We start from the raw sequence: 27,336 nt of genomic DNA, 5'->3' as shown, positions 1-27,336 counted from the left end.
CAGCGCCACCCGACAACAGTTTGAGAAAATTGTTACTAAACATTGGGAAGTATTAAGAAAAGATAGGGTTTTGGGAACTGTCTTTCCTCCCTGTCCCCAATTTATTTATAAGTGAGTCCCCACTTTGAGAGACATTATTGCTCCTGGAGTCATAGATCTACCCTTGTATAAAGAGAATAGGATATTCTCATTCCTTTCTGGCTTTTATGCTTGTGGACGTTGTCCAGCATGTAAACAGTGTAGGACTGTAATGGAAATGTGTAAGTTCTGTATATAATTGTATTCTATTTTATATGTATTGCACAATGCCCTCACTGTGAACATGGCACTAATAATGTTTTCAGTACATGTTTTGCATTCTTTCAAGTCCTGATTAGAATTAAGCTGCCTACAGTAGGTGCCACCGATATTGTGTTTCCAGCACGATACTGTTGCGCTGGTTCCCGGCGACAGGCTTCTCTAACCAGCGCGATCCCGTTGCGCTGGTTCTCGCGCTGGCTGCAATAGGAAAATGTAATTTTCCTATAGTAGCGAGAGCGGCGATAATGTCGCCTCACTCATGAAGCCTGCATGCCTTCTCGGGGGCATACCAGGCCCTTAGGTCTGGTAGGGATTTTAAGGGGAATCCCCTATGCCGGAAAAAAAACAGCGTGAGGCCCCCCCAAAATCCATACCAGACCCCTATTCGAGCACGCAGCCGGTCAGAAAAGGGGGTGGGGACGAGTGAGTGCCCCCCCTCCTGAGCCGTACCAGGCCGTGTGCCCTCAACATGGGGGTGCCTTGGGGAAGGGGGGGCCACGCCGAAGTCAGAAGAAGAGAGTGGTGACGAAGAAGAAAGCTGGGCTCCTCCACTAGCAAAAGAGCTAGCAAAAGAGCAGAAGATAGCGGAGGAGTCCAGTGAGAAGACCCCCGAAGACGGAAGACCCCCGGAGCTGTGCAATAAACTATTTTAATCCTTGTGTGTTGTGTTTTTTTTTAAATTTTTTTCACAGGTGAATGGGTAGGGGTACATTGTACCCCATACTCATTCACATAGGGTGGGGGGCCGCTATCCAGGGGCCCCCTTATTAAAGGAGGTTCCCGGATTCCGATAAACCCCCCGCCCGCAGACCCCGACGAGCGCTCGCTCGTCCCCACCCCCTTTCCTGACCGGCCGGGCTGTGTGCTCGGATAGGGGTCTGGTATGGATTTTGGGGGGGACTCCACGCCATTTTTTTTCGGTGTACGGAATTCCCATTAAAATCCCTACCGGACCTAAGGTCCTGCTATGCCTCCCAAGGGGGAACCCATGCCATTTTTTTTTAAATTTGGCGTGGAGTTCTCCCTTAGTATTCATACCAAACACAGTGCCTGGTATTGGCGGGAATCCAATTTGGATCCCTGCACAAGTGTGAACCCGGCCAGCGATGCTTGTCACTTATCTGGAAAGGAAACATTTTTCCTTTCCCGATGCGATCCAGCTCGGCACTGGCTCCTGCGACGGAGCTTGTAGGGTGTCAATCTCGCCGATAGAAGTGGTAAGATTGACACATTATCGCGGTCACCTACTGTATGTAACGCCCCTTGTTACCATAAACGTACAATTGTAATATTAATGTGATACCTACGTAATCATGTGTATAAAAACCTTCAAATGCGTCATAATAAAGGAGAACAGTTATTTGGAAAGATGCTGAGCGTATCTTTTGTGTCTGTTCCCTACTGCAGTAGTTATTATTAATTTGGAACCACTAATCAATATGAGGATAGGAGTTGTCTATCTATAAAATATCCATTTCAGGTGGCGAGCCAGCCAGGAGGGGTTTCCAGGTGACCCTGAGTATCCGAAACGAGGAGCTAGAGACGATCCGGGAATTTCTCATAATGAGCCGGCTGAGGTAAGCATTTTGCTTACATTTGAGTTATCAGACTTCCTTGATCGGTAAGGCATTTTCAGGACAAAGGGTACCTATTTTATTCCCCTTAATCGAACTGTATTGATTGGTGGTTATATGTTATGTTGTCACTGTCTACCGTCCATAGGAGTGTTAGAGATAAGAAAGGGAAGAATAGTGCTGTTCACAGGTATATGTAGTACATCTGCTAGATAAAGTAGTTTAGAGGCAAGAGGGTATATGCACACGTAGAGAAGACTGGCTAGTCATTATGGGCATTAAATTAAGTAAGGAAATGAAGGGTAAGAGACCCTCAAAAATGCCTAGCGCAAGAGGAGCACGATATATGAACCGAAGGTGCGGTTTCTGCCTATACTGAGCCCCTAGATTAATGGTTAAAGTGGACAGGGATCCACAATGTTACCACCAAAGTCCACAGGGACTAAGAATCATGCAGAGTATACAGCTAGAGAAACAGCTATCTATGTGAGCAGGATGGATCAAGAGTGACATTAACACTAGACAGAAAGGGACATTTTGATGTTAAGTTGTGGGATGAATTTGGGGTCAGGCACTACAACTAGTAAAGTCAAGAAACAGTAATGAGAGTTAAAACAGAATGCTTTGTATGTTGTCAGAGAGGGAAGATGGGATGAGCACTATAGCTGCCCGTCTGATCATAGAAGGTACAGTATGTGAAGTATGGTATTACAATACATTGGATGCAAAGGATATCAGAACAAAATAAAGAAAGCAGAAGTTTAAGCAAGGAAGTATAAAAAAAGTGTTAAAATAAAGTGAGAGAATGATATGCATATGTTGTGTACAAATGGGAATAATGTAAGCAATTTTAGAGATATATTTGAGTATGTTTGTGAATGCTGGAACCTTTAGTTCTATCGCTTGCATGTGTCATGTACGCAGATGTGACCCCCTCCTTTGTGCTCTCCTGAAAGAATGTGGCTGGCATGAGAGGTTGGTGATAAGCTGGAAGGACACCATGCCAATTTCATTTTTTTAGACAAAACATTTATAACAAAATGTGCCCGGTTAACGAATCTAATGATAAACAATGTGATCACAATTATTTTTTAATCTGTTTTCCAAACATGGTAAAATGAAGGTTACATTTAACCGTGTCTTAAACAAATTGAATATTCTTTATTAGTGGAAACAGCGCATTTAAAAAAAAAGAGAAATTGAGTAAAATTAAGTATTATGTCCCCCTTTAAGGACATTTATCTGTGCATATATATTAGTGTGTGATATTGAAATTATCATAAGAGTATTAATTTCTAATATGAGTTTAACAATTTTATTAATAAATATAGATATATTGAAACTGGTTTAGACAACCTTTGGTTGGAAATGAAATCCAGGTTAACGGGGAAATTGGTAAAAATGGGATTAGTTTAGATTAAGATAACAATTTTGTAATTTTTAATTTATTGTGGAAAGAAAAAAAAACATTAAGATGATTTTGTTAATTGGAATACAGCTGCCATAAAGATTAACAAATCCAAGATGGATGGGATACATAAACATTTTTTCTACAAAATGAAATCTTAAAGTCTGATAATAACTTGATGTGCAGTGCATGATGTGAGAGTAATAATAAATACAATTTAAATATAACAGACCCATCACATCAATTCCACACACTCTGTTAGGATAGATGCTGCCTGCAGCCAATTGTTTTATAGTTTTTGATGGCCGAGTGCTTTCTGGTCCATCATACATATTGTTGGTCCTTTTGTTTTTATTTATTTTTATTTTTGAAAGCCAAAGAAGAATGTGCAGATTGTGAAATGATGTGCCCCTTTTTCTTGTGAGTGCTGTGGTTATAAGCAGAAGAATATTTTGGATGTATGGACATCTCTGCATGACCGCAGGGTATTGTTATCATTTATTATAATATTGCCAGGAAAAAGTTATCTTTTTGAAACATGAAACTGGAGTTCTTACACAAACAGCATGATAGAAAACAAGCCATTGTTATTTATGTGATACCTACAAAATCATGTGTTTAAAAACTTTCAAATGCGTCATAATAAAGGAGAACAGTTATTTGGAAAGATGCTGAGCGTATCTTTTGTGTCTGTTCCCTACTGCAGTAGTTATTATTAATTTGGAACCACTAATCAATATGAGGATAGGAGTTGCCTATCTATAAAATATCCATTTCAGGTGGCGAGCTTTGCTGAGGAGGGGTTTCCAGTGACCCTGAGTATCCGAAACGAGGAGCTTGGAGGTGATCCGGGAATTTCTCATAATCAGCCGGCTGAGGTAAGCCTTTTGCTTACATTTCAGTTATCAGACTTCCTTGATCGGTAAGGCATTTTCAGGATAAAGGGTACTTATTTTACTCCCATTAATCAAACTGTATTGATTGGTGGTTATATGTTATGTTGTCACTGTCTACTGTCCATGGCCAATATTTAAACTCAGCCTTTTTGGAGTTTCTGCTTTTCCATCCGGAGCTCCAAGTTCCAAGCGTCTAATGGGAGATGTTCCATATTTCTCCTCTATACACCTAAGTGGAACAGTTCTGTTAATAGGCTGAAAAATGATGGCCCGCTTTGGTGGGACACAGGTTTGCGGTTCCCCAAATAGTACCTAACCAATGCAGGAACATTGTCAAAGCTTTCATATTCAAACTGGTACTGAATTCGACTGTAAGCTTCATTTAGCCGAATGACGACTTTATTTATCTTGAAATGCTGTGAAAGATTTTTCTACTGACAGGTAAGCACAACGTTTCCAGTACTGGACAAAGAATCCCTGATCAGGAAATCTCAATCTCTCCTCACCAAGCTTTCAGACACCTGCCGTGGAATCCTTCCATGGTACCAAGCATGACTGCATAAATCTTCATTGTTCAGCTTCAGCTCCTCCTCCAATTCCTTTTTCAGCTTGTCAGGGGTCCCTCCATCCATAATATAGCGCTCCTTAGAGAACTTGACATATTCCATGGTGCAATCCGGAGAAGCATGAGCCCTTGTTCGGAACATTCCAGTTTTCCAGCCTTGAAACGGATATTCCTCCAATATATCTGGCATGATTAGTGTAGGTAGTCTGGGTGATTTGCTGTGGCAAAGTTCCCATGTGGCTGAACATGTCAGTGGATCGAATGGAAATCACGTCCTTCTTTTTACGAGGTAATTTAACATGGATACAAACATCCTGAAATGAATCAGCCCACCGCTCAGCAAGGGGGGATTTCAGTCAGTGGGAAGATGTCAGTGGGAACCGATGGTTCATTTGTACATTTCTATGGTAACTGGAGAATTTCCCAGCATTATTCAGTCCTGTACAGGGTGTGATGAGTGTCGGTCATCCAGCGATCATTGCCGTGTACAGCCGCCCAGCTCTCCCGCTCTGTGAAATCACTGCCAAGATGGATGGGATACATAAACATTTTTTCTACAAAAAATCTTAAAGTCTGATAATAACTTGATGTGCAGTCCATGATGTGAGAGTAATAATAAATAAAATGTAAATATAACAGACCCATCACATTAAGTCCACACACCCTGTTAGGATAGATGCTGCCTGCAGCCAATTGTTTTATAGTTTTTGATGGCCGAGTGCTTTCTGGTCCATCATACATATTGTTGGTCCTTTTGTTTTTATTTTTGAAATCCAACGAAGAATGTGTGGATTGTGAAATTATGTGCCCCTTTTCCTTGTTAGTGCAGTGGGTATAAGCAGAAGAATATTTTGGATGTATGGACATCTCTGCATAACCACAGGGTATTGTTATCATTAATTATAATATTGCCAGGAAAAAGTTGTCTTTTTGAAACATGAAACTGGAGTTCTTACACAAACAGCATGATAGAAAACAAGCCATTGTTATATTTATGCAAGCTGGACCCAGTAATGAAGGGTTCACCCCAATATATCAGAGATGTAGCTTTATGCAAAAGTGCTATTAGACAAAGTTACAGACATTATTTTAGTCAAATATTTAATTTTTAATAGTCCGACATTCTGCCCAGCAAATATATAGCTAACTAAATGTTTGTCTAATAAAAGGTTCAAAATATGAATTTGTTGTGTTTGTTTATGTACAAATCTAACAATGAAAAATCTTACATTTGAATCCAGCCACTTTATTGCCTCTATTGGAGGAGGCTGGAGACAAACCACATGTGTTAAATTTATGGTGTAGGAATCAGCTTCTGTGAGCCCAGTGCAGGACACACTCCCCGAAGACCCCAGTATTTAATTTTTTGTAGAGTTATTCCCGGTTTTATACTGAGTATGCAGTTTATCACCCAGAAGGATACTCTGTATTCAGAGTCATTGGATCCTTTTTTTCCCCAGTTCAAGAAGCAGAGCTCCATGTTTTCGCAAAGGCCTGTGAGCTATAACAATAGTATATATTTACATAGATAGTGGAGATTGAAATGGATATTTTGATGATAGGCAACTCCTATCCTCATATTGATTAGTGGTTCCAAATTAATATCTACTGCAGTAGGGAACAGACACAAAAGTTACGCTCAGCATCTTTCCAAATAACCGTTCTCCTTTATTATGACGCATTTGAAGGTTTTTATACACATGATTACGTAGTTATCACATTAATATTACAATTGTACGTTTATGGTAACAAGGGGCGTTATATAGGCAGGCTAATTCTAATCAGGACTTGAAAGAATGCAAAACATGTACTGAAAACATTATTAGTGCTGTGTGCACAGTGAGGGCATCGTGCAATACATATAAAATAGAATACAATTATATACAGAACCTACAAATTTCCATTACAGTCTCCTCTCTTTTGATCAATATTTTGATCACTAACCATACCTGCTATCACCTTTAACCTGGAACCTCCACACGCTTAGGTGGAGGTAATCCTGGCCAAAGAGACAAAAACTCCATTGTGGAGAAAATAATAGCTAAGCAGCTTTTTTCATTACAAAATGACTTTTCACTGTGAAAAACAAATGATTGATAAGACATATTTACAGAGTACTGGCTGTACACTCCTGTGGCCAGAATGGCCTTCTAGCTTAATTGCTGGTATGCTGACTTAGCATATGTAAACACAGACAATTCTACATAAAATGGAAGAGGTACAAAAGACAAATATGACTTCAACATGGCTAAATTACTTTTCAAATATATATATATATATATATATCCCTTACAATTAAAGTAATTGAATCAAAAAGTACCCTAGACTGTTATCGCAAGAGGAAAACAAATCAAACACAGAGATTTCTTTAATTTAGTCATTTTTGCAGTGTCTGGTATGGATCCAGGTGACTTTTCCTTCAAGTTTTGCAAAACTGTATTTAAATAGATGCTGTATTGAGTCTCCAAACATTTCCTTATATATAAATGTCTCTTAACAATCCACAATTCACCTGGCTTTAGTTTTAGATCCTTCCAAACTTTTAGGATCTGGAATTGGGGAGAAAACACATAAATAAGTTTGTCAAAAACCTTAAAAGATCAGCAACATTCTCTGTGAGATCCGAATGGAGGACTTCAGCTGCTGAGACAAAATATAAGCAAGTGAGTAACACACTCTCAACCCAAATCCCAAAGGGAGAGAGTCCAACATCCACTTAGGGGCTTGATAAAATGTAATAAAACATTCAGGCAAAAGTTTTCTCGTTTCTTACTCTACTTTGTCCGCTACATTGTAGACAGTAGGGGGTGTAAAACCTCAAAACTTCTAGTAAAGACTCTCCTATAAAAATGATTTCCTCTGTTACTCTCTGTAGATTCTGCACTCTGTACTTATGAACTACTTCTGATAACGCTTTTTTTACTGTGGCCTTTGCAGTAGCATTTGCCACTGGACATCCAGAAAACATGTCCATACAAACAAAATACATACTGGTAAGATCCTGACTTGGGCATCTGGATATATCTTTTTGTTATCTCTGGAAGGGATGTTCAGCTTTTGGTAACACCTTTGGTAACAGGTAAAACAAGAAGTGGTATGTTATAAAAACAACTGTGGAGAACCCTGGCTCTATCCCACGCTCATTTACTAAGGCAGCCATAACTACTTGTGACTTATGACACAGCCCACGTGTCAAGCTGAAGGGAAAAGAGTGTCTGGCAAACATAAATGATCACCTTTTCCAAAGTTTCGTAAGAAGTTGCCCTCTGTGGACCACTTGTGCTTCTCGTTCTGGGGTCCTTAAAGTTGAATTATTAATCCCAGCTATACTGGGCCAGAACTAGGGTGGAATCTGTGAGTGGCACAGACCCAGCAATTGTCCGGGGCTGTAAATGCAGCATCCTTAGTCGTCTGGTCTGCTTCCATATGCGAGTTTTAAAGTTAGTATGGCTACCTCAGCAAGAACCTGGAAGGCTGAAAACAGCCGATCAAATTAACTTAGCGTGCTTGATTGGTTTACCTGCCGAAGTAAAAACAAACTTCTGGCCCTTCAAATGGAACCAAAAGCTCTCTATATCTCAACTATCTATATAAATATACTCTTTTTATAGCTCACGGGTTTTTCTAAAACATGGAGCTCTGCTTCTTGAGCAGGGTAAAAAGGATCCAATGACTCTGAATACAGGGAATCCTTCTGGGTGATAAACTTCATCCTCGGTATAAAACCAGGAATCACTACAAAAAAGTAAATACTCGGGTCTCCAGGGAGTGTGTCCTGCACTGGGCTCACAGCAGCTGATTCCCACGTCATCAATTTAACACATGTACTTTTTCTTTGTCTCCAGCCCCCTCCAATACACGCAATAAGGTGGCTGGATTTAAATGTACACATTTTTCATTGTTAGATTTGTACATAAACACACAAAACAAATTCATATTTTGAACCTTTCATTAGACAAACATTTAGAATGTCGGACCATTAAAAATTAAATATTCAACCAAAATAATATCTGTAACTTTGTCTAATAGCAACTTTGCATAAAGCTACAGCTCTGGTATATCAGAGTGAACCCTTGATTACTGGGTCCAGCTTGCATAAATATAACAATGACTTTTTTCTATCATGCTGTTTGTGTAAGAACTCCAGTTTCATGTTTCAAAAAGACAACTTTTTCCCGGCAATATTATAATAAATGATAAGAATACCCTGCGGTCATGCAGAGATGTCCATAAATCCAAAATATTCTTCTACTTATACCCACTGCACTTACAAGGAAAAGGGGCACATCATTTCACAATCCACACATTCTGCTTTGGATTTCAAAAATAAAAATACATAAAAACAAAGTGCTCTGCCACATCAAAACTATAAAACAACTGGCTGCAGGAGGCATCTATCCTAACAGGGTGTATGGACTTGATGTGATGGGTCTGTTATATTTAATTGTTATTATTACTCTCACATCATGGACCGCACATCAAGTTATTATCAGACTTTAAGATTTCATTTCTGTAGAAAAACTTCCTTATGTATCCCATTCATCTTGGCTTTGTTAAACATTATTGCAGCTGTATTCAAATTAACAACCTCATCTTAATCTTTTTTTTCTTTCCACTCAATAAATGTAAAATTACAAAATTGTTATCTTAATCTAAACTAATTCCATTTTTACCAATTTCCCCATTAAGCTGGATTTCATTTCCAACCAAAGGTTGTCTAAACCAGTTTCAATATATCTATATTTATTAATAAAATTGTTAAACTCATATTAGAAATTAATACTCATATGATAATTTCAATATCACACACTAATATATATGCATAGATAAATGTCCTTAAAGGGGGACATATTACTTAATTTTACTCAATTTCTCTCTTTTTTTTTTTAATGCACTGTTTCCACTAATAAAGGATATTCAAATTTGTGTAAGACACGGTTAATTTGTAACCTTCATTTTACCATGTTTGGAAAACAGATTCAAAAATAATAGTGATCACATTGTTTATCATTAGATTCGTTAACCGGGCACATTTTGTTATAAATGTTTTGTCTAAAAAACTGAAATTGGCATGGTGTCCTTCCAGCTTATCATCAACCTCTCATGCCAGCCACATTCTTTCAGGAGAGCACAAAGGAGGGGGTCACATCTGCGTACATGACACATGCAAGCGATAGAACTAAAGGTTCCAGCATTCACAAACATACTCAAATATATCTCTAAAATTGTTTACATTATTCCCATTTGTACACAACACATGCATATCATTCTCTCACTTTATTTTAACGCTTTTTTTTATACTTCCTTGCTTAAACTTCTGCTTTCTTTATTTTGTTCTGATATCCTTTGCATCCAATGTATTGTAATACCATACTTCACATACTGTACCTTCTATGATCAGACGGGCAGCTATAGTGCTCATCCCATCTTCCCTCTCTGACAACATACAAAGCATTCTGTTTTAACTCTCATTACTGTTTCTTGACTTTACTAGTTGTAGTGCCTGACCCCAAATTCATCCCACAACTTAACATCAAAATGTCCCTTTCTGTCTAGTGTTAATGTCACTCTTGATCCATCCTGCTCACATAGATAGCTGTTTCTCTAGCTGTATACTCTGCATGATTCTTTGTCCCTGTGGACTTTGGTGGTAACCCAGTTACCCTTTGTGGATCCCTGTCCACTTTAACCATTAACCTAGGGGCTCAGTATAGGCGGAACCACACTTTCGGTTCATATATAGCGCTCCTCTTGTGCTGGGCATTTTTAAGGGTCTCTTACCCGTCATTCCCTTACTTAATTTAATGCCCATAATGACTGGCCAGTCTTCTCTACGTGTGCCTATACCCTTTTGCCTCTAAACTACTTTATCTAGCAGATGTACTACATATACCTGTGAACAGCACTATTCTTCCCTTTCTCTATAACACTCTGGTGGACAGTAGACAGTGACAACATAACATATAACCACTAATCAATACAGTTCGATTAAGGGGAGTAAAATAGGTACCCTTTGTCTCGAAAATGCCTTACCCATCAAGGAAGTCTGATAACTCAAAATGTAAGCAAAAGGCTTACCTCAGCCGGCTGATTATCAGAAATTCTCTGATCGTCTCAAGCTCCTCGTTTCAGATACTCAGGGTCACCTGATAACCCCTTCTGAGCTGGCTCGCCACCTGAAATGGATATTTTGATGATAGGCAACTCCTATCCTCATATTGATTAGTGGTTCCAAATTAATATCTACTGCAGTAGGGAACAGACACAAAAGATACGCTCAGCATCTTTCCAAATAACCATTCTCCTTTATTATGACACATTTGAAGGTTTTTATACACATGATTACGTAGTTATCACATTAATATTACAATTGTACGTTTATGGTAACAAGGGGCGTTACATAGGCAGGCTAATTCTAATCAGGACTTGAACGAATGCAAAACATGTACTGAAAACATTATTAGTGCCGTGTGCACAGTAAGGGCATCGTGCAATACATATAAAATAGAATACAATTATATACAGAACCTACAAATTTCCATTACAAGATATAGAGAGATTTTGGTTCCATTTGAAGGGCCAGAAGTTTGTTTTTACTTTGGAAGGTAAACCAATCAAGCACGCCATCAAGTTAATTTGATCAGCTGTTTTCAGCTTTCCAGGTTCTTGCTAGGGTAGCCATACTAACTTTAAAACTCGCATATGGAAGCAGACCAGACGACTAAGGATGCTGCATTTACAGCCCCGGACAATTGCTGGGTCTGTGCCACTCACAGATTCCACCCTAGTTCTGGCCCAGTATAGCTGGGATTAATAATTCAACTTTAAGGACCCCAGAACGAGAAGAACAAGTGGTCCACAGAGGGCAACTTCTTACTAAACAAGACTTTGGAAAAGGTGATCATTTATGTCTGCCAACCACTCTTTTCCCTCCAGCTTGACACATGGACCATGTCATCAGTCACAAGCAGTTATGGCTGCCTTAGTAAATGAGCGTGGGATAGAGCCAGGTTCTCCACAGTTGTTTTTTAACATACCACTTCTTGTTTTACCTGTTACCAAAGGTGTTACCAAAAGCTAAACATCCCTTCCAGAGATAACAAAAAGATATATCCAGATGCCCAAGTCAGGATCTTACGAGTATGTATTTTGTTTGTATGGACATGTTTTCTGGATGTCCAGTGGCAAATGCTACTGCAAAGGCCACAGTAAAAAGTGTTATCAGAAGTAGTTTGTAAGTACAGAATGCCAGAATCTACAGAGAGTAACAGAGGAAATCATTTTTGTAGGAGAGTCCTTACTAGAAGTTTTGAGGTTTTATTTTTACACCCCCTACTGTCTACAATGTAGTGGACAAAATAGAGTAAGAAACTAGAAAACTTTTGTCTGAATGTTTTATTATATTTTATCAAGCCCCTAAGGGGATGTTGGACTCTCTCCCTATGGGATTTGGTTTGGGAGTGTGTTACTCACTTGCTTATATTTTGCCTCAGCAGCTGAAGTCCTCCATTTGGATCTCACAGAGAATTTTGCTGATCTTTTAATGTTTTTGACAAACTCATTTATGTGTTTTCTCCCCAATTCCAGATCCTAAAAGTTTGGAAGGATCTAAAACTAAAGCCAGGTGACTTGTGGATTGTTAAGAGACATTTATATATAAGGAAATGTTTGGAGACTCAAAACAGCATCTATTTCATGTACAGTTTTTCAAAATTTGAAGGAAAATTCACCTGGATCCAAAGACAAAATGAATACATTAAAGAAATCTCTGTGTTTGATTTGTTTCCCTCTTGCGATCAGTCTAGGGTACTTTTTGGTTCAATTACTTTAATTGTAAGAGTTATATATATTTGGAAAGTAGTTTAGTCATGTTGAAGTCATATTTGTCTTTTGTACCTCTTCCATTTTATGTAGAATTGTCTGTGTTTACATATGCTGATAAGTCAGCATACCAACAATTAAGCTAGAAGGCCATTCTGGCCACAGGAGTGTACAGCCAGTACTCTGTAAATATGTCTTATCAATCAATTGTTTTTCACAATGAAAAGTCATTTTAGAATGAAAAAAGCTGCTCAGCTATTATTTTCTCCACAGTGGAGTTTTTGCCTCTTTGGCCAGGACTACCTCCACCTAAGCGTGTGGAGGTTCCAGGTTAAAGGTGATAGCAGGTATGGTTAGTGATCAAAATATTGATCAAAAGAGAGGAGACTGTAATGGGAATGTGTAAGTTCTGTATATAATTGTATTCTATTTTAGATGTATTGTACAATACCCTCACTGTGCACATGGCACTAATAATGTTTTCAGTACATGTTTTGCATTCTTTCAAGTCCTGATTAGAATTAGGCTGCCTATGTAACGCCCCTTGTTACCATAAACGTACAATTGTAATATTAATGTGATACCTACGTAATCATGTGTATAAAAACCTTCAAATGCGTCATAATAAAGGAGAACAGTTATTTGGAAAGATGCTGAGCGTATCTTTTGTGTCTGTTGCCTATCTATAAAATATCCATTTCAGGACCAATGTGAAAAAATTGAAGGATTTCACAACTATGTCCACTAATAAAAAGTTTCAGATAAAGAATCTGATCACATGCAGCACACAAGGGGTAGTTTATATGTTGGAGTGCAGTTGTGGACTCCGATATATAGGTAGAACATCTAGACCCCGAAGTATTCATATAGGTGAGCACGTTAACATTAAGAAGGGTTTGAGGACCTATAGTGTCTCTAAACACTTTAGGTTGTTCCATAATAGTGACCCCAGAGGTCTCAAGTTTTGAGGTATAGGAAGGGCTAATAGACATTGGAGAGGGTGGAACTATATTCATCATCTCAGCCAAAGAAAGTCTTTTTTGGATTTTTGAAGCTAAAGTTCTAACGCCTGAAGGAGTAAATGTAGATTTTGATTTAAATTGCTATATTTCTGATAGTTGATTTTTTATGAAATTGTATTAATTTTTTTTTGTATTTTCTATGTTGGTATTCTTTTCTGTAAATTTGGAAAAGGAGATACCCCCAAGGAAACTGGGACTTTAACAGCAACAGTATACAAAAATACAAATTGTATTAAATAGATAAATATGCATATATACAAATAATATGTATCAAACCACTAAAACAGTCAAGAAGGAATTACACTGTATAGCAATCAAATACATACATTAGTAACAATATTTATTTTTTGCATCATGGGACATACAGCATAGAAATTGCATAAAGGCACACTCTGAATGGTCATCATGTAGCTATACTGCTGGACTGGGGGCAAAGACGACATCGCAGACATACACCATGTATGTCACAAGGACACAGATGTACCAAGTGGGTCACCAATCGTCCACACAAGTCCCATACTGAAGCAGCAAAAAATGGCGCATAGGTGAATATAAACCTTAGATTTTATAGAAAAAGCTCCAAAGTGTACAATCTGACAAAAAAGATAAAAACAATATTTTATATATATATATGAAGTTTATCAAACTGCACCATGTCTGGGAGACTTATGCCGCGTACACACGATCAAACAATCCGGTGGAAAAGTCCGGCAAACTCAAGTCCGCCAAACAATCCCCCCGTGTGTAGCCTCCGGCATACTTTTTTGACCCGAAAGTACGGCGGACTTAGAATGCCGTGTTGCACTCCAATCTTCCCGCCGGACTCGCATTTCGGCGAACAATCTGGCCGTGTGTATGCCAGTCCGCCGTACTTTTGAAATGAGCGGACTTTTCCCGCCCGGAGAAAAGTCCGCTCATTTTGAGCGGGTCTCCAGGTAGGCGGGGCCCGCGAGGGAGACGTCGCTGGCCCCGCCACCTGGTATAGACTTAAAGGGGTTCCCCCAAGTCCACAACAGACCCTTGTCTGAGCACGCTACCCGGCCGGCCAGGAAAGGGGGGCGAGCGAGCGCCCCCCCCCCCTCCTGAGCCGTACCAGGCCGCGTGCCCTCAACATGGGGGGTGCCTTGGGGAAGGGGGGCCGCGTGGCCCCCCCACCCCAAAGCACCTTGTCCCCATGTTGATGAGGACAAGGGCCTCTTCCCGACAACCCTGGCCATTGGTTGTCGGGGTCTGCGGGCGAGAGGCTTATCGGAATCCGGGAGCCCCCTTTAATAAGGGGGCCCCGGGATACCGGCCCCCCACCCTATGTGAATGAGTATGGGGTACAATGTACCCCTACCCATTCACCTGTAAAATAAAAGTACAAAAAAAACACAACACACAAGGGTTAAAATAGTTTATTGCACAGCTCCAGGGGTCTTCCGTCTTCGGGGGTCTTCTCGCCGGACTCCTCCGCTATCTTCTTGTAGCTCTTTTACTAGCGGAGGAGTCCGGCTTTCTTCCTCGCCGCCGGCCTCTTCTTCCGACTTTCGGGGGTCTTGTCCCCCTCTTCGGGTCTTCTGTCGCCGCCGCCGCCTTCCATTCTTCTTCTTCTTCTTCTTCTCCAGGAGATGTTGACTCGACGATCTCTCCGGCCGCAATGCCAGGGACGCGCTGTGCTGCCACTTATATAGGGACAAGGGGCGGTGTCACATGGGTTTATGTCACATGGGTTGGTCACATGGGTTGATGTCACATGGCGACAGTCCCAGCATCCTCCAGGACTGTGACACCGTAAGGGGGCGGGGTCACCGTGTGACACCAACCCATGTGACATAAACCCATGTGACACCGCCCCTTGTCCCTATATAAGTGGCAGCGCAGCGCGTCCCTGGCATTGCGGCCAGAGAGATCGTCGAGTCAACATCTCCTGGAGAAGAAGAAGAAGAAGAAGAACGGAAGGTGGCGGCGGCGATAGAAGACCGGGCCACCGCCTGTAAAAGAGCTATAAGAAAGCTTATAAATTAATTTTAAACCTTGTGTGTTGTGTTTTAAAAAAAAAAAAATTCACAGGTGAATGGGTAGGGGTACATTGTACCCCATACTCATTCATATAGGGTGGGGGGCCGGGATCCGATAAGCCCCCCGCCCGCAGACCCCGAAACCAACGGCCAGGGTTGTCGGGAAGAGGTCCTTGTCCTCATCAACATGGGGACAAGGTGCTTTGGGGTGGGGGGGCCGCGCGGCCCCCCCTTCCCCAAGACACCCCCCATGTTGAGGGCACGCAGCCTGGTACGGCTCAGGATGGGGGGCGCTCGCTCGCCCCCCTTTCCTGGCCGGTCGGGTAGCGTGCTCGGACAAGGGTCTGTTGTGGACTTGGGGGGACCCCCACGCGGATTTTTTTCGGCGTTGGGGTTCCCCTTTAAGTCCATACCAGGTGGCGGGCCCCGCCTACTGGAGACGCGCTCGAAATGAGCGGACTTTCCTCTGCGTGTGTGGGCGAGTCCGTTCATTTCAAAAGTAGGGCGGATAGTACGGCGGACTTAGTACGCTGTATTAGTCCGCTCAAAAAGTGCCGTGTGTGGGCAAGTAGCCCGTTCAGAAAGTCCGACGGACAGTCTGGCGGGAAGTCCGCCAGACTAAGTACGTCGGACATACCGCTACGTGTGTACGCGGCTTTATACAGACATGGGTCAGATAAAATGAAAAGAAAAAAGGGAACCAAATATAGTTCCACATAAATGGCATCCTACCTTAATGTAATCCACAGTGGGAATAAAACGGAAGAGCAGCAGTTATCAGAGGCATAAAATCATATGTCAGTCTTCAGGTTTGGATATAAATCTATAAAGATTTATAAAGAAAAAAAAAACATCTAATGCCGCATACACACGATCGGACTATCCTAAACGGCGTGGGGGTCCCCCAAAGTCCATAGTAGACCCTTATCCGAGCACACAGCCGGCCGGTCAGGAAAGGGGTGGGGAGGAGCGAGCGCCCCCTCTCCTGAGCCTTACCAGGCCGCGTGCCCTCAACATGGGGGGGTACTAGCGGAGGAGCCCAGCTTTCTTCTTCGTCGTCGCCGCTGTCCGGGGGTCTTCTACCGACTTCGAGGTCTTCTTGCCAGGCCTCTGCTATCTGCTATCTGCTTAGAGCTCTTTTACTAGCGTTGGCCCGGTCTTCTGCTGCCGCCGCCTTCTTCTCTTCTTCCTTCAGATGTTGACACAGCGCTCTCTCTGGCCGCAATGGCAGGGACGCGTTGTGCGGCTACTTATATAGGGACCAGGGGCGGGGTCACGGGTGATGTCACATGGCACCCAAAACTCATTCACATAGGGTGGGGGGGGCGATATCTGGAGGCCCCCTTATTACCCCCTTATTATCTGGAGACCCCCAAGCCATTTTTTCAGCATAGGGGTTCCCCTTTAAATCCATCCCAGGTGACGGGGCCAGCGAGGTGTCAATCTTGCTGATGGAGGCGACGACATTGACTTCCTTCACTAGTCCCGTCTACCTGGAGCCATGTTCAAAATGAACGGACTTTTTCTCTGTGTGTGGGCAAGTCTGTTCATTTCAAAAGTCCGGTGGACTAGCACACAGTTGAGCGGATTGTCCGCCGGACTGCCGAGTCTTTCTAAGTCCGCCTGACTTTTGGGAACAATAGGTCTGCCGGAGCTCACACACGGGTGGATTGTCCAAGGGCAAGTCCACTGGATAGTCCGATCGTGTGTATGCGGCATTATAGTAACCAAACACTTTTAAATGCAGACTATGTCAGAGGAGCTCATCCTCTACAGACATGGACACTGTGAAGGTAAAGAAGAAATCAGCTCATCAAGGGCTTGGTAGAGCAGACAACATACCTTTCGGTGTAGTATTTAGAAGATCAAGCATAAGATAAGTCAATGACTCCCTCCGTGTGGCTCCTACAGCATCAGATGCATGCACCCGCCATCATTCACAGTGACAGGGCATACACAGCTGACGGCGGATTTATAAGAGATATGGGGGCGGCGTTTGGCATGATGACATCAACGCTCATAGCAACGGATGCAACGCCACCCCCCCATTCATCAGTCCCATTCATTTCTCTTTTGTTTCTACTGAATCAGGGATGGAGGCATATTCACATATATTACATTTAAAGTCTCAAAAAGTCCCCCCCCCCACTTTTTTTCATAGGAACCAGATGGAGGACTTAGTCCTGTCAGCTCAAAACAAACATGATACTTACTCTAGAATGTTGCTGTATTGAAATATATTCATATTCTTGGGTAAAGCCCTCTTGGATTCCAACCCATAAAGGTGCCCCTTAATTCTATCCTGTGTATCCAGCAAATCTCCAATTTCCCTTGTTTTCTGCTTCCCCTTTCTTCCCTTTTTCTTGTTCAATCTTCCTTCCACTCTACTCTCTTCCTGCCCCACTAGCTTTCTGGCTACAATAAAGAAAACACTAAGGTTGGGTTCATACTATCACATGCGACTCATAGCAGGGGTCCGGTGTGTCCATGTTCACTGTTTCAGTTCATATTGCAGCCTGAATTTTTGCCAGAATTTTGACCAGAAACAGACCAACAGACAGGACCCCATTGTGCCAATTCTCACCAGAGCCACAGTGGAGATGTGTGGACCGGCTCCATAGAGAGCCAGTCACAATCTCCTGCTATTGCGAATTGGGAATCCACATGCAATTTGCACTAGTGCGAACCCAGCTTCAGTGTCCTGTCCCAACACTTTTAAGAGTTTTGTTGATATATTCTGGTGATAATCTTACTTGATTGTAACTTAGGCAGAAACGCTATACTTAATCCATACTTGTTATAATTGATTATAATTGATTGATCCCTGTTGTTTTCACTTCATGGTATTCCACAATTCTTGGCATATACAGTAGATATGATTTTCACCTTAAATATGATTGCTCAAAAGTGTACCGTATTTTCCGGCATATAAGATGACCTTTTACACTTAAAAAAACTGAGCAAAAAGGAGGGGTCGTCTTATACGCCAGGTCAGCTGCTTGGATGCCTTCTGGATGTCCGGTAATACTGTATGTAGCTTCGGCTACATACAGTATATACCACTGAACCAATCCCAGTGAGCGATGTATTCAAATGAATACAGAGCCTGCTCGGGTTGGAGTAGCAATCTCTGCCAATCCGAGCAGGCTACACCCAGTAGCCTGCTCCGATTGGCTTTGAGAGTGAGGCGCGGGCTGATGATGTAACAGCCTCCGCCCATCCCAGCAGGCTTTGTATTCATTAATAGAATACATTGCTCGCCGTGATTGGCTCCAGCACCAGCAAGAAGGAAGAAGTAAACGGCTCCAGCAAGAACGAAGAAGAGGGATATGAAGCGTCGGAAGCCTCGGAATGGGGGGTCGTCTTAAACGGTGAGTACGGGCAAAACATTTTAAAAACCTGTACAGTTAGGGGGTCGTCTTATATGCCGGGTCGTCTTATACACCGGCAAATACGGTACATGCTTTTGTCATCATATTTTGGTGTACAATGCTGCTAAATACCATAAATAAAGAATCTACAAAAAGAAGAAAGAAAAAAAAAACATGTAGCTTGGGGGGGCGGTTACATTTGACTAATTATTCAAATTATATATTATTAGGGCTTCTACTTTAATTCTTTTGTGAAGTAAAAATTAAAAAGTAAGGCTATTTCTAAAAATGTGCCAAAATAGAAAACTATACTCAAGTATAGATGACAAAGAAATGTTATCAAATGCCTTGTAGAAATATTACAAAGAGACCAACAAATCCTGCAAATGAGCAATCAGGTCAGCAAAAACATGAAATATAAAGCTGATTGCTAATGACAGCAAGACAAATGCAGGACAGATTAAAGCTTATAACTAGCAAAAAATCATGATGGAGTCTATTATCTACACAAAGCCTGATATTCTTACAGTGATTAACAGAGATAAAGCAGAGTGAGATACAATGAAAAAAATATTTATACTGCAAAGCACAGCAGGGATGTTTGCTATGAGAAAGCAATTGTTTTTAAAGAGAAGTTCTTCAAATCATTTTTAACCAAGCTATACAATGTAAGATGCAGAGGTTTTTGTTTATATAGAATAATTATTTTGACTGACAGTAGGAAGACACTACCACCCAATCCCACAGTGGTCATAGTCACTGACAGGATATTTTAAAGGTAGTAGGAGTACAGCTATATGAAAAGTGTAATTGAGGAAATTCAAATAAAGAATTTCAGCATTTTGCATATTATTTATGGACCCTATTGCTGTGGTGACCTGCTCCATAACCATTTTTAGCTAATCTCCAACCTAAAGTAGAAATAAACCCAATCACTCAAATCCCATATGAGCTTCATCATATTACTGCATTTTGTATGTGGTTTTACAGCTTTATAAAGGATCAACTTTAATTCAAATATCTTGAAATCCAGCCATGAAGGTTCTTGTTAACACATGTCCCCTTATGGGTTAACAACTGTCTACAACTTGTGCTTTTGTATTGTTATTCTGTCACATTCATCCTTAATGGCCATTCTATCACATTTAACCCTAGTGGACACTATAGGTGGTTGTATTTATACAATTTGTAGAGGTATGGTCAACTTAGAAACTCCTATTTGACTCCTACAGATCTGACAGGCAATCGGCAGACCAGTGGGCAAACTAATAAGTAGAGTTGGGCAAAGGGTTGGGCCTGAGCATCAGTTTGGACCGAACATTGGCCGGTCGCCCCATTCGGGAACGGCCGAATTTTCAGGGTATTCGCCCTGCTTAATGCTCTGCAATGCACTGCGCGTTGCACAGTGCATTTTGTGCACTGATTGGGCGAAGCTTTGCCCAATCAAGGAGCAGTATGAGGTGGTTGTTAAGGAGCAGGCGACGGCATCCTTAACAACTTATGAGTCATCATTTGTGGGGTCCCCTCCCCAAAATCCATCCCAGACTCTTATCTGGGCATGCAGCCTGGCAGGTCAGGAAAGGAGGATGAATGTGCGCCTCCCTCCTCCTGAACCATACCAGGGCACATGCCCTTAGCACATGCCCTCTACTGTGGAAACAAGGCTAAGCAACTCAACAATGCATGAAAACATAGGAACTGTGATGCAGAAAAATTACAGCGTGTGCATTGGACTGATGAGTCAAAATTTGAAAAATGTGTCTGTAGCAGGAGGCAGTTTGTTCGCCGAAGGGCAGGAGAGCAGTACTATAATAAAACACAGTGGAAGTTCCTTGCAAGCTTGGGACTGCATTTTTGCAAATGGATTTGTAAATTTGGTCAGTATCAATGGTGTTCTCAGTGCTGAAAAATACAGACATATACCTATCTATCATGCCATATTATCAGGAAGGAGTGTGATTAGCCCCAAATGTATTCTGCAGCAAGACAACAACCCCAAACATACAGCCAATATCATAAGAACTTTCTTCAGCGTAAAGAAGAACCAGGAGTCCTGGAAGTGATGGTTTGGTCCCCACAGAGCCCTGATCTCAATATATCTGCTGAGTTCCTTCAAAAACTGTGTGCAAGTGTACCTAGAAGAATTTATGCTGTTTTGAAGGCAAATGGTGGCCACAACAAATATTGATTTTATTTGGATTTCTCTTCTGTTCATTTAATTTCCATTTTGTAAATCAATAAAATTAAACTATTAAGACTTCTATATTTGAAAGCATTTACCTAAACCTTTTCCACAGTAGCTTATGTGCCTTTGAATCTGTCAGGAAAACCCAATACCCAGCTGGGAAATCTAATACAATTTATATGTTCTAAGATGGGTAGGACCTAGATCTCAAAATTTTTTTGAAGTCCCATCTGTGTCTCTGGTGGAATTTATCGCGGTCATGATAGTCATTCATGTATGCTTGTTATTTCCAATAATTCTTCAATTAGGTAGAGACAGGAATCTTGCAAATGAGGGGGTGTGAAAATTGTGTTTTCATGTAGAAAAAGGAAATATAGGTTGCTAGACCACTACTTCATTAATTATTGTATTTTATATTAGAGATGTATTTTATTTATTGCTAAAAGGGCTGTTTCATTTTCCCCTTCAAAACTATTGCTTATGACACAGTAACTAAACTATATTTTGTGGGCACAAGGACTGTAGCACAAGCCTGGCATGTATACAGTGAGTAGGCTCAGTTTTTATTTACCCGTACCCCTTTAAACCCTACTCATTATAATTTATCCACCTCCACGGCTTACCAAACAACACTAATGCCGTTCACACATGGTCAGACTTTCCGTCAGAAAAAGTCAGACGGAATCTTTTCATCCGATATTCCGATCATGTGTGGGTCTCATCTGACTTTTTTTTTTGAAAATACTGACGGACCTAGAAATAGAACATGTTTTAAATCTTTCCGACGGAATCAATTCCTATCGGGAAAACCGTTCGTCTGTATGCTGTTCCGATGGGCCAAAAATGCATGGGCAACTATTGGCTACTGGCTATTGAACTTCCTTTTTCTAGTCCTGTCATACATGTTGTACGTCACTGTGTTCTAGACAATCAGACTTTGGTGTGATCGTGTGTAGGCAAAACCGTTTCAATAGAACTCCGTCGGAACTCCGTCGAAAAAACGGTCAGAGTTTATTCTGACGGAAAAAACAGTCATGTGTACGTGGCATCAGAGTTTTGCATGCTTTTTTCCCTTATGCCGCGTACACACGATCAAACAAGCGGGTGGAAAAGTCCGGCAAACTCAAGTCCGCCGGACAATCCCCCTGTGTGTAGCCTCCGGCATACTTTTTTGACCCGAAAGTACGGCGGACTTAGAAAGTAGTTTTACACTCCAATCTTACCGCCGGACTCGCATTTCGGCGGACAATCTGGCCGTGTGTATGCCAGTCCGCCGTACTTTTGAAATGAGCGGACTTTTCCCGCCCGGAGAAAAGTACGCTCATTTCGAGCGGGTCTCCAGGTAGGCGGGCCCGCGAAGGAGACGTCGTTGGCCCCGCCGCCTGGTATGGACTTAAAGGGGAACCCCAACGCCGAAAAAAATCGGCGTGGGGGTCCCCCCAGGTCCACATCAGACCCTTGTCCGAGCACGCTACCCGGCCGGCCAGGAAAGGGGGGGGCAGGCGAGCACCCCCCCTCCTGAGCCATACCAGCCCGCGTGCCCTCAACATGGGGGGTGCCTTGGGCAGGGGGGGGGCCGCGCCGCCCCCCCCACCCCAAAGCACCTTGTCCCCATGTTGATGAGGACAAGGGCCTCTTCCCGACAACCCTGGCCGTTGGTTGTCGGGGTCTGCAGGCGGGGGGCTTATCGGAATCCGGGAGCCCCCTTTAATAAGGGGGCCCCTGGATACCGGCCCCCCACCCTATGTGAATGAGTATGGGGTACAATGTACCCCTACCCATTCACCTGTAAAATAAAGTACAAAAAAAAAACACAACACACAAGGGTTAAAATAGTTTATTGCACAGCTCCGGGGGTCTTCTGTCTTCGGGGGTCTTCTCGCCGGACTCCTCCGCTATCTTCTTATAGCTCTTTTACTAGCGGAGGAGCCCGGCTTTCTTCCTCGCCGCCGCCCTTCTTCCGACTTCGGGGGTCTTGTCCCCCTCTTCAGTTCTTCTGCCGGGCCACTGCACCTTCTTCTAGCTCTTTTACAGGCGGTGGCCCGGTCTTCTGCCGCCGCCGCCGCCGCCGCCTTCCGTTCTTCTGTCCTTCTCTTCTTCTTCTTCTTCAGATGTTGCCTCGCCGAGTTCTCCACTCACAATGACAGGGACCGGGCACACGGCGACTTATATAGGGACAAGGGGCGGGGTCTTTGGTTGATGTCACATGGGTTGATGTCACATGGTGACCCCGCCCCCTTACGATGTCACATCCCCGGAGGATGCTGGGACTGTCGCCATGTGACATCAACCCATGTGACGGACAGACGGCTACGTGTGTACGCAGCTTTAAGGTGCCTAAGCCCTTGTACACACGGTCGGACATACCGACAACCAAATCCGTTGGATTTGGTCCGTCGGATTTTGTCTGATGGATCTTGTCCGAAACTGTTGCATACACACGGTCGGACAAAGTTGTCGGAAAATCCGATCTTTCAGAACGTGATGACGTAATTTCGTTACGATGGGACTACGTTCAGGCTAGTAGCCAATAGCTTTGATGTAGGAATTTAATCTGAGCATGCGTGGCACTTTGTCTGATCGGAATTCTCTACACATGATCGGAGTATGTCCGTTCGGAGCAGTTTGTCGGAAAATATTTCCGGCAAGTTGGAACATTTGGTCCGACGGATATTCCGACGAAAACAGTCCGATGCATACCACACACAGTCGGAATATCCGACAAAACACTCCGATCGGACACATTCCGACTGAATCTCTGACCGTGTGTACAAGGGCTAAGAGTGTTTTAGGCCATTCACAATCCTACCATAGCCCCTTAGCAGCACTGAGAATGGAAAGGTTGAAAAAAGGTAAAACATGAGTTTTTGAAAAAAAAAATAGCAATTTATTTATGATACACAATGCTTTAGAAAATGACATGCCATCCAATTAGGCTTTAGATACACTTTTTTTCTTACATAATAACTCTGCAGATTTGATCTAGGTTATCTAGTCTGGGACAAAAATAGCAGCCCGTTAGCACAGCCTTGCATTTACATTTTGTTATTACATGATAAAAAAACGAATTGTCAATAAAAAAACTGAAGATAGAAATGTTGCGTAAATCTTCAGTGCTTCCTGATTCATGGAAATCATCACATCATCACTTCAAATAGAACAAGTTTGGTAACAGTATGAGAACTAAACATATATGGCCAAAATTAACAACAGTATATCAAAACATAAACACTGCATAATCATATGCACACCCAGAATGGTCTTCCCTAAGTTTTCACTCACCATGCATCCTTTCTGTAGCAAGCAAGTCCCATCTAGACAATATTGAGAAATCCTAACAATCAGAACTCCGCTAATGAGGTTTTAAAGCAGAACCTTTGTATCCTCATATCAGCCAACAACAGTGCCCTGAGCGCCCTAATTAGATATGCAGTTGCTATAGTGCTGCACATGTGATCGCCCATGACACCAACCATTTAGGGCTTAAAAGAGCAGTTGAGAACTGACATAAGCACACTGACTGTCACAGTTATTAACAAATTTATGCTTGGAATGTAGCATACACTGAGCATGTGCTAATAGAAAGAACATAAATTAAAACACTGCAAAAAATGACATTAGTAAGTTTGATTAAGGATTTAACAACATTTACTGAACATTTATTTCTAAATTGAGCTTTCTTTTGGAAAACAATTAAATCAGTGGGTATATTTCCACTTTAAGCTGCCAGTTAGCTCTTATCAAAGACATTTCCTCTCCCAAGAGAATTGTTCTCTAAGCCTAGCTGAGATTCAGAAAAGAGTCTGCACCTCTGGTTTGCAAGTGATTATTGAATTTAGAGAATGTTTGGAGCAACACGGGCTAAAAATTAAAAAGGAACCTACATTCAGAATAAAATGTATTTAAGCTGCAGGCTATTCTATTTTTTCAAATAGCCATGTATACAAATGTTAATAGGATTGCTGTTGGTCTGATTGCAAGGTTAAACAACCTGCAATAACTGTATTAGAGAAAGGGGGGTACAGAACATGTCTTGCTCACTTAAACTCTGAGTTTAATGTGAACAATATATAATGGATTAGAACATACAGATAAATACTTTTATTATAGTGGCAGCACAGGTCACAAGGTAATCACACCAATTTCTGTTAGGGAGGTTGCTAGTACTAACATATAGAATACTGATACAGAGATACTGAATGCAGAAACAAACATACTGCAAAATGTAAAGCGGTATTGAACCCCAAAACAAAAATGCAGTTTCCTGGCCATATCTTATGTCAGCACACAATGGGTTAATGCCTGATCTGGCGCCCACATGACCTCCTCTTCCCAGTCTCCCCCACTGACATGTTCTTTTTTTTTTGGTCTTGCTCCAGGCCACCTGTGGATTCCAGTGGTATCTTGTTTGCTGCAGTGATATCCCCCTTACTGTATTGTCCCTCCATGTTCAGCCTCTCATGGAGTTGGATGCAGAATGTTGGACGGCAGAGCCTCCTGAAACTGGGTATCCCTTGTGCCAGGTTGCGCGCAATTTTTCTTAGCAAAAATATTCTACAAGTGTGGTAATAGTAAGCTCTGCAATGTCACCATTGGGGGTTTCCTGTCTTGTATAGGCAGCATGTTGCCCTCATGGCTTTGTCTTCAGTCTGAGAGTGGCAGTGGATGATGTCACAGAGGGTAGGGAGACTGGCGGTGCAGGTTAGTGACTGTCAGTCACCAAGCAGCAGCTTAAAGGGGTTGTAAACCCTCTTTTTTTTTTTAAAAGACAAACATATAATACTTACCTCCACTGTGCAGTTCGTTTTGCACAGAGTGGCCCCATTCTTCGACTTTTAGGGTAGGCCGGCGGCCCTGGCAGTTTCTCTCTGCATCAAGTGTCCACGTTGGAGAAGGCTCTTCTAATGCCGCGTACACACGGGCGGACTGTATGGCGTATTTAGTCCGTCGAAACACATTTCAGCGGACAATCCGCTCATGTGTGGGCTTCAGCAGGCTTTTTCAGCATGCAGTCCGGCGTACTAAGAATTTCGGATTTTTCGAAATTCTGTCCATCGTACTTTGGTTTCAGCGGACAATCCGCTCGTCAGTATGCTAGTTTGACGGACTAAGAATGGCGCATGCCCAGAAAGGATTTACACGGCAGAAGGGTGCTTTGCTGTGTCGTGGACTTCCTATTTCTAGTCCCGTCGTACGTGCTGTACACGTCATCGCGCAAGCTTTCGACGGACTGTTTGTGCATCCGTGTGTGGTCAAGTCCGTTCAGTCGAAAGTACGACGGACTGTCCGTCGGATTGTATGACGAACTAAGTACGCCATACAGTCCGCTCGTGTGTACGCGGCATAAGGTGGACACCCATGTGGGCACGCTCCCGAGTCTTGCATCTGTGTACATTCACACAGAATGCAGGACTCTGCCCTGGTGCCTGCATCATTGGATTTGATTGACAACAGCGGGAGCCAATGGCTGTGCTGCTATCAATCTATCCAATCAAGAGCCGAGGCATTGGGCAGAGAGGAAGAGCATGTCTCTGCTGAGGGAACGAAAGGGCTCAGGTGAGTAAAATGGGGGGGCTAGGGGGCCAGTCAGTGTCAGAAGTTTGAGGGTTTACAACCCCTTTAAACAGTCTTAGAGCCTGCAGAGGAATTGGTTTCTCTCCTCTCACTGCAGTCCTGCCAGTTTTCCCTTGTGTGGTAAAGACTTGCTGCTGTTTACTCCCCTGCTGTGCTGTGTGTTCCCAGGGGTTGAATAGTCTGACTGGTTTTGTCTCAGATTCTGTGTCTCTTGTCTGCCTCTGGAAGGCTGCCTGACTTCACCTGCTGCTGCTTCTGAAGTACGTAGATGAAAACAGATGGGTCTTAAAGAGACAAGGTACCTGTTTTTTCTTGGTAACAGAATTATGTTTTTTTTCCATAATTTTTTTTTGCAGAGATAAGCTCACCACACCTATCAGTGGCACAGAAGGTATGAGGGGGCGGCATGGGACATATCTTCAAAAGTGTGCTCAAGGAATGCTCAAGAAATGAAAAGTATGGTGTTTTGCATGATTTTAGGAGCATAAGCTCTAAATGCAAACACTCCAGAAAACATAAGACCCACTGGTCATCTCTTTACCAGAACAATATGCACTCCTCACATTCTCAAAAGGGCGGCTTCTCAAGCAGCTTACATGGAAATGGCTAAAATGCATTTA

At 42.3% G+C, this 27,336-nt stretch overlaps 1 pseudogene; it reads right to left on the bottom strand.

Annotated features, from left to right (window-relative positions):
* Positions 1-4,292: 4,292 nt before the first annotated feature.
* The window catches only part of LOC143930043 (breast cancer anti-estrogen resistance protein 3 homolog pseudogene), a 62,003-nt pseudogene continuing 38,959 nt past the window's right edge, over positions 4,293-27,336 (bottom strand).

The sequence above is a fragment of the Lithobates pipiens genome, unplaced genomic scaffold, assembly GCF_037356315.1.
Source record: "Lithobates pipiens isolate NorthernLeopardFrog02 unplaced genomic scaffold, aLitPip1_a1.2 Scaffold_25, whole genome shotgun sequence".
In the NCBI taxonomy this organism is placed as follows: domain Eukaryota; kingdom Metazoa; phylum Chordata; class Amphibia; order Anura; family Ranidae; genus Lithobates; species Lithobates pipiens.
Note: the sequence above shows the minus strand (reverse complement) of the source record. Positions and strands in the feature narration are given on the sequence as shown.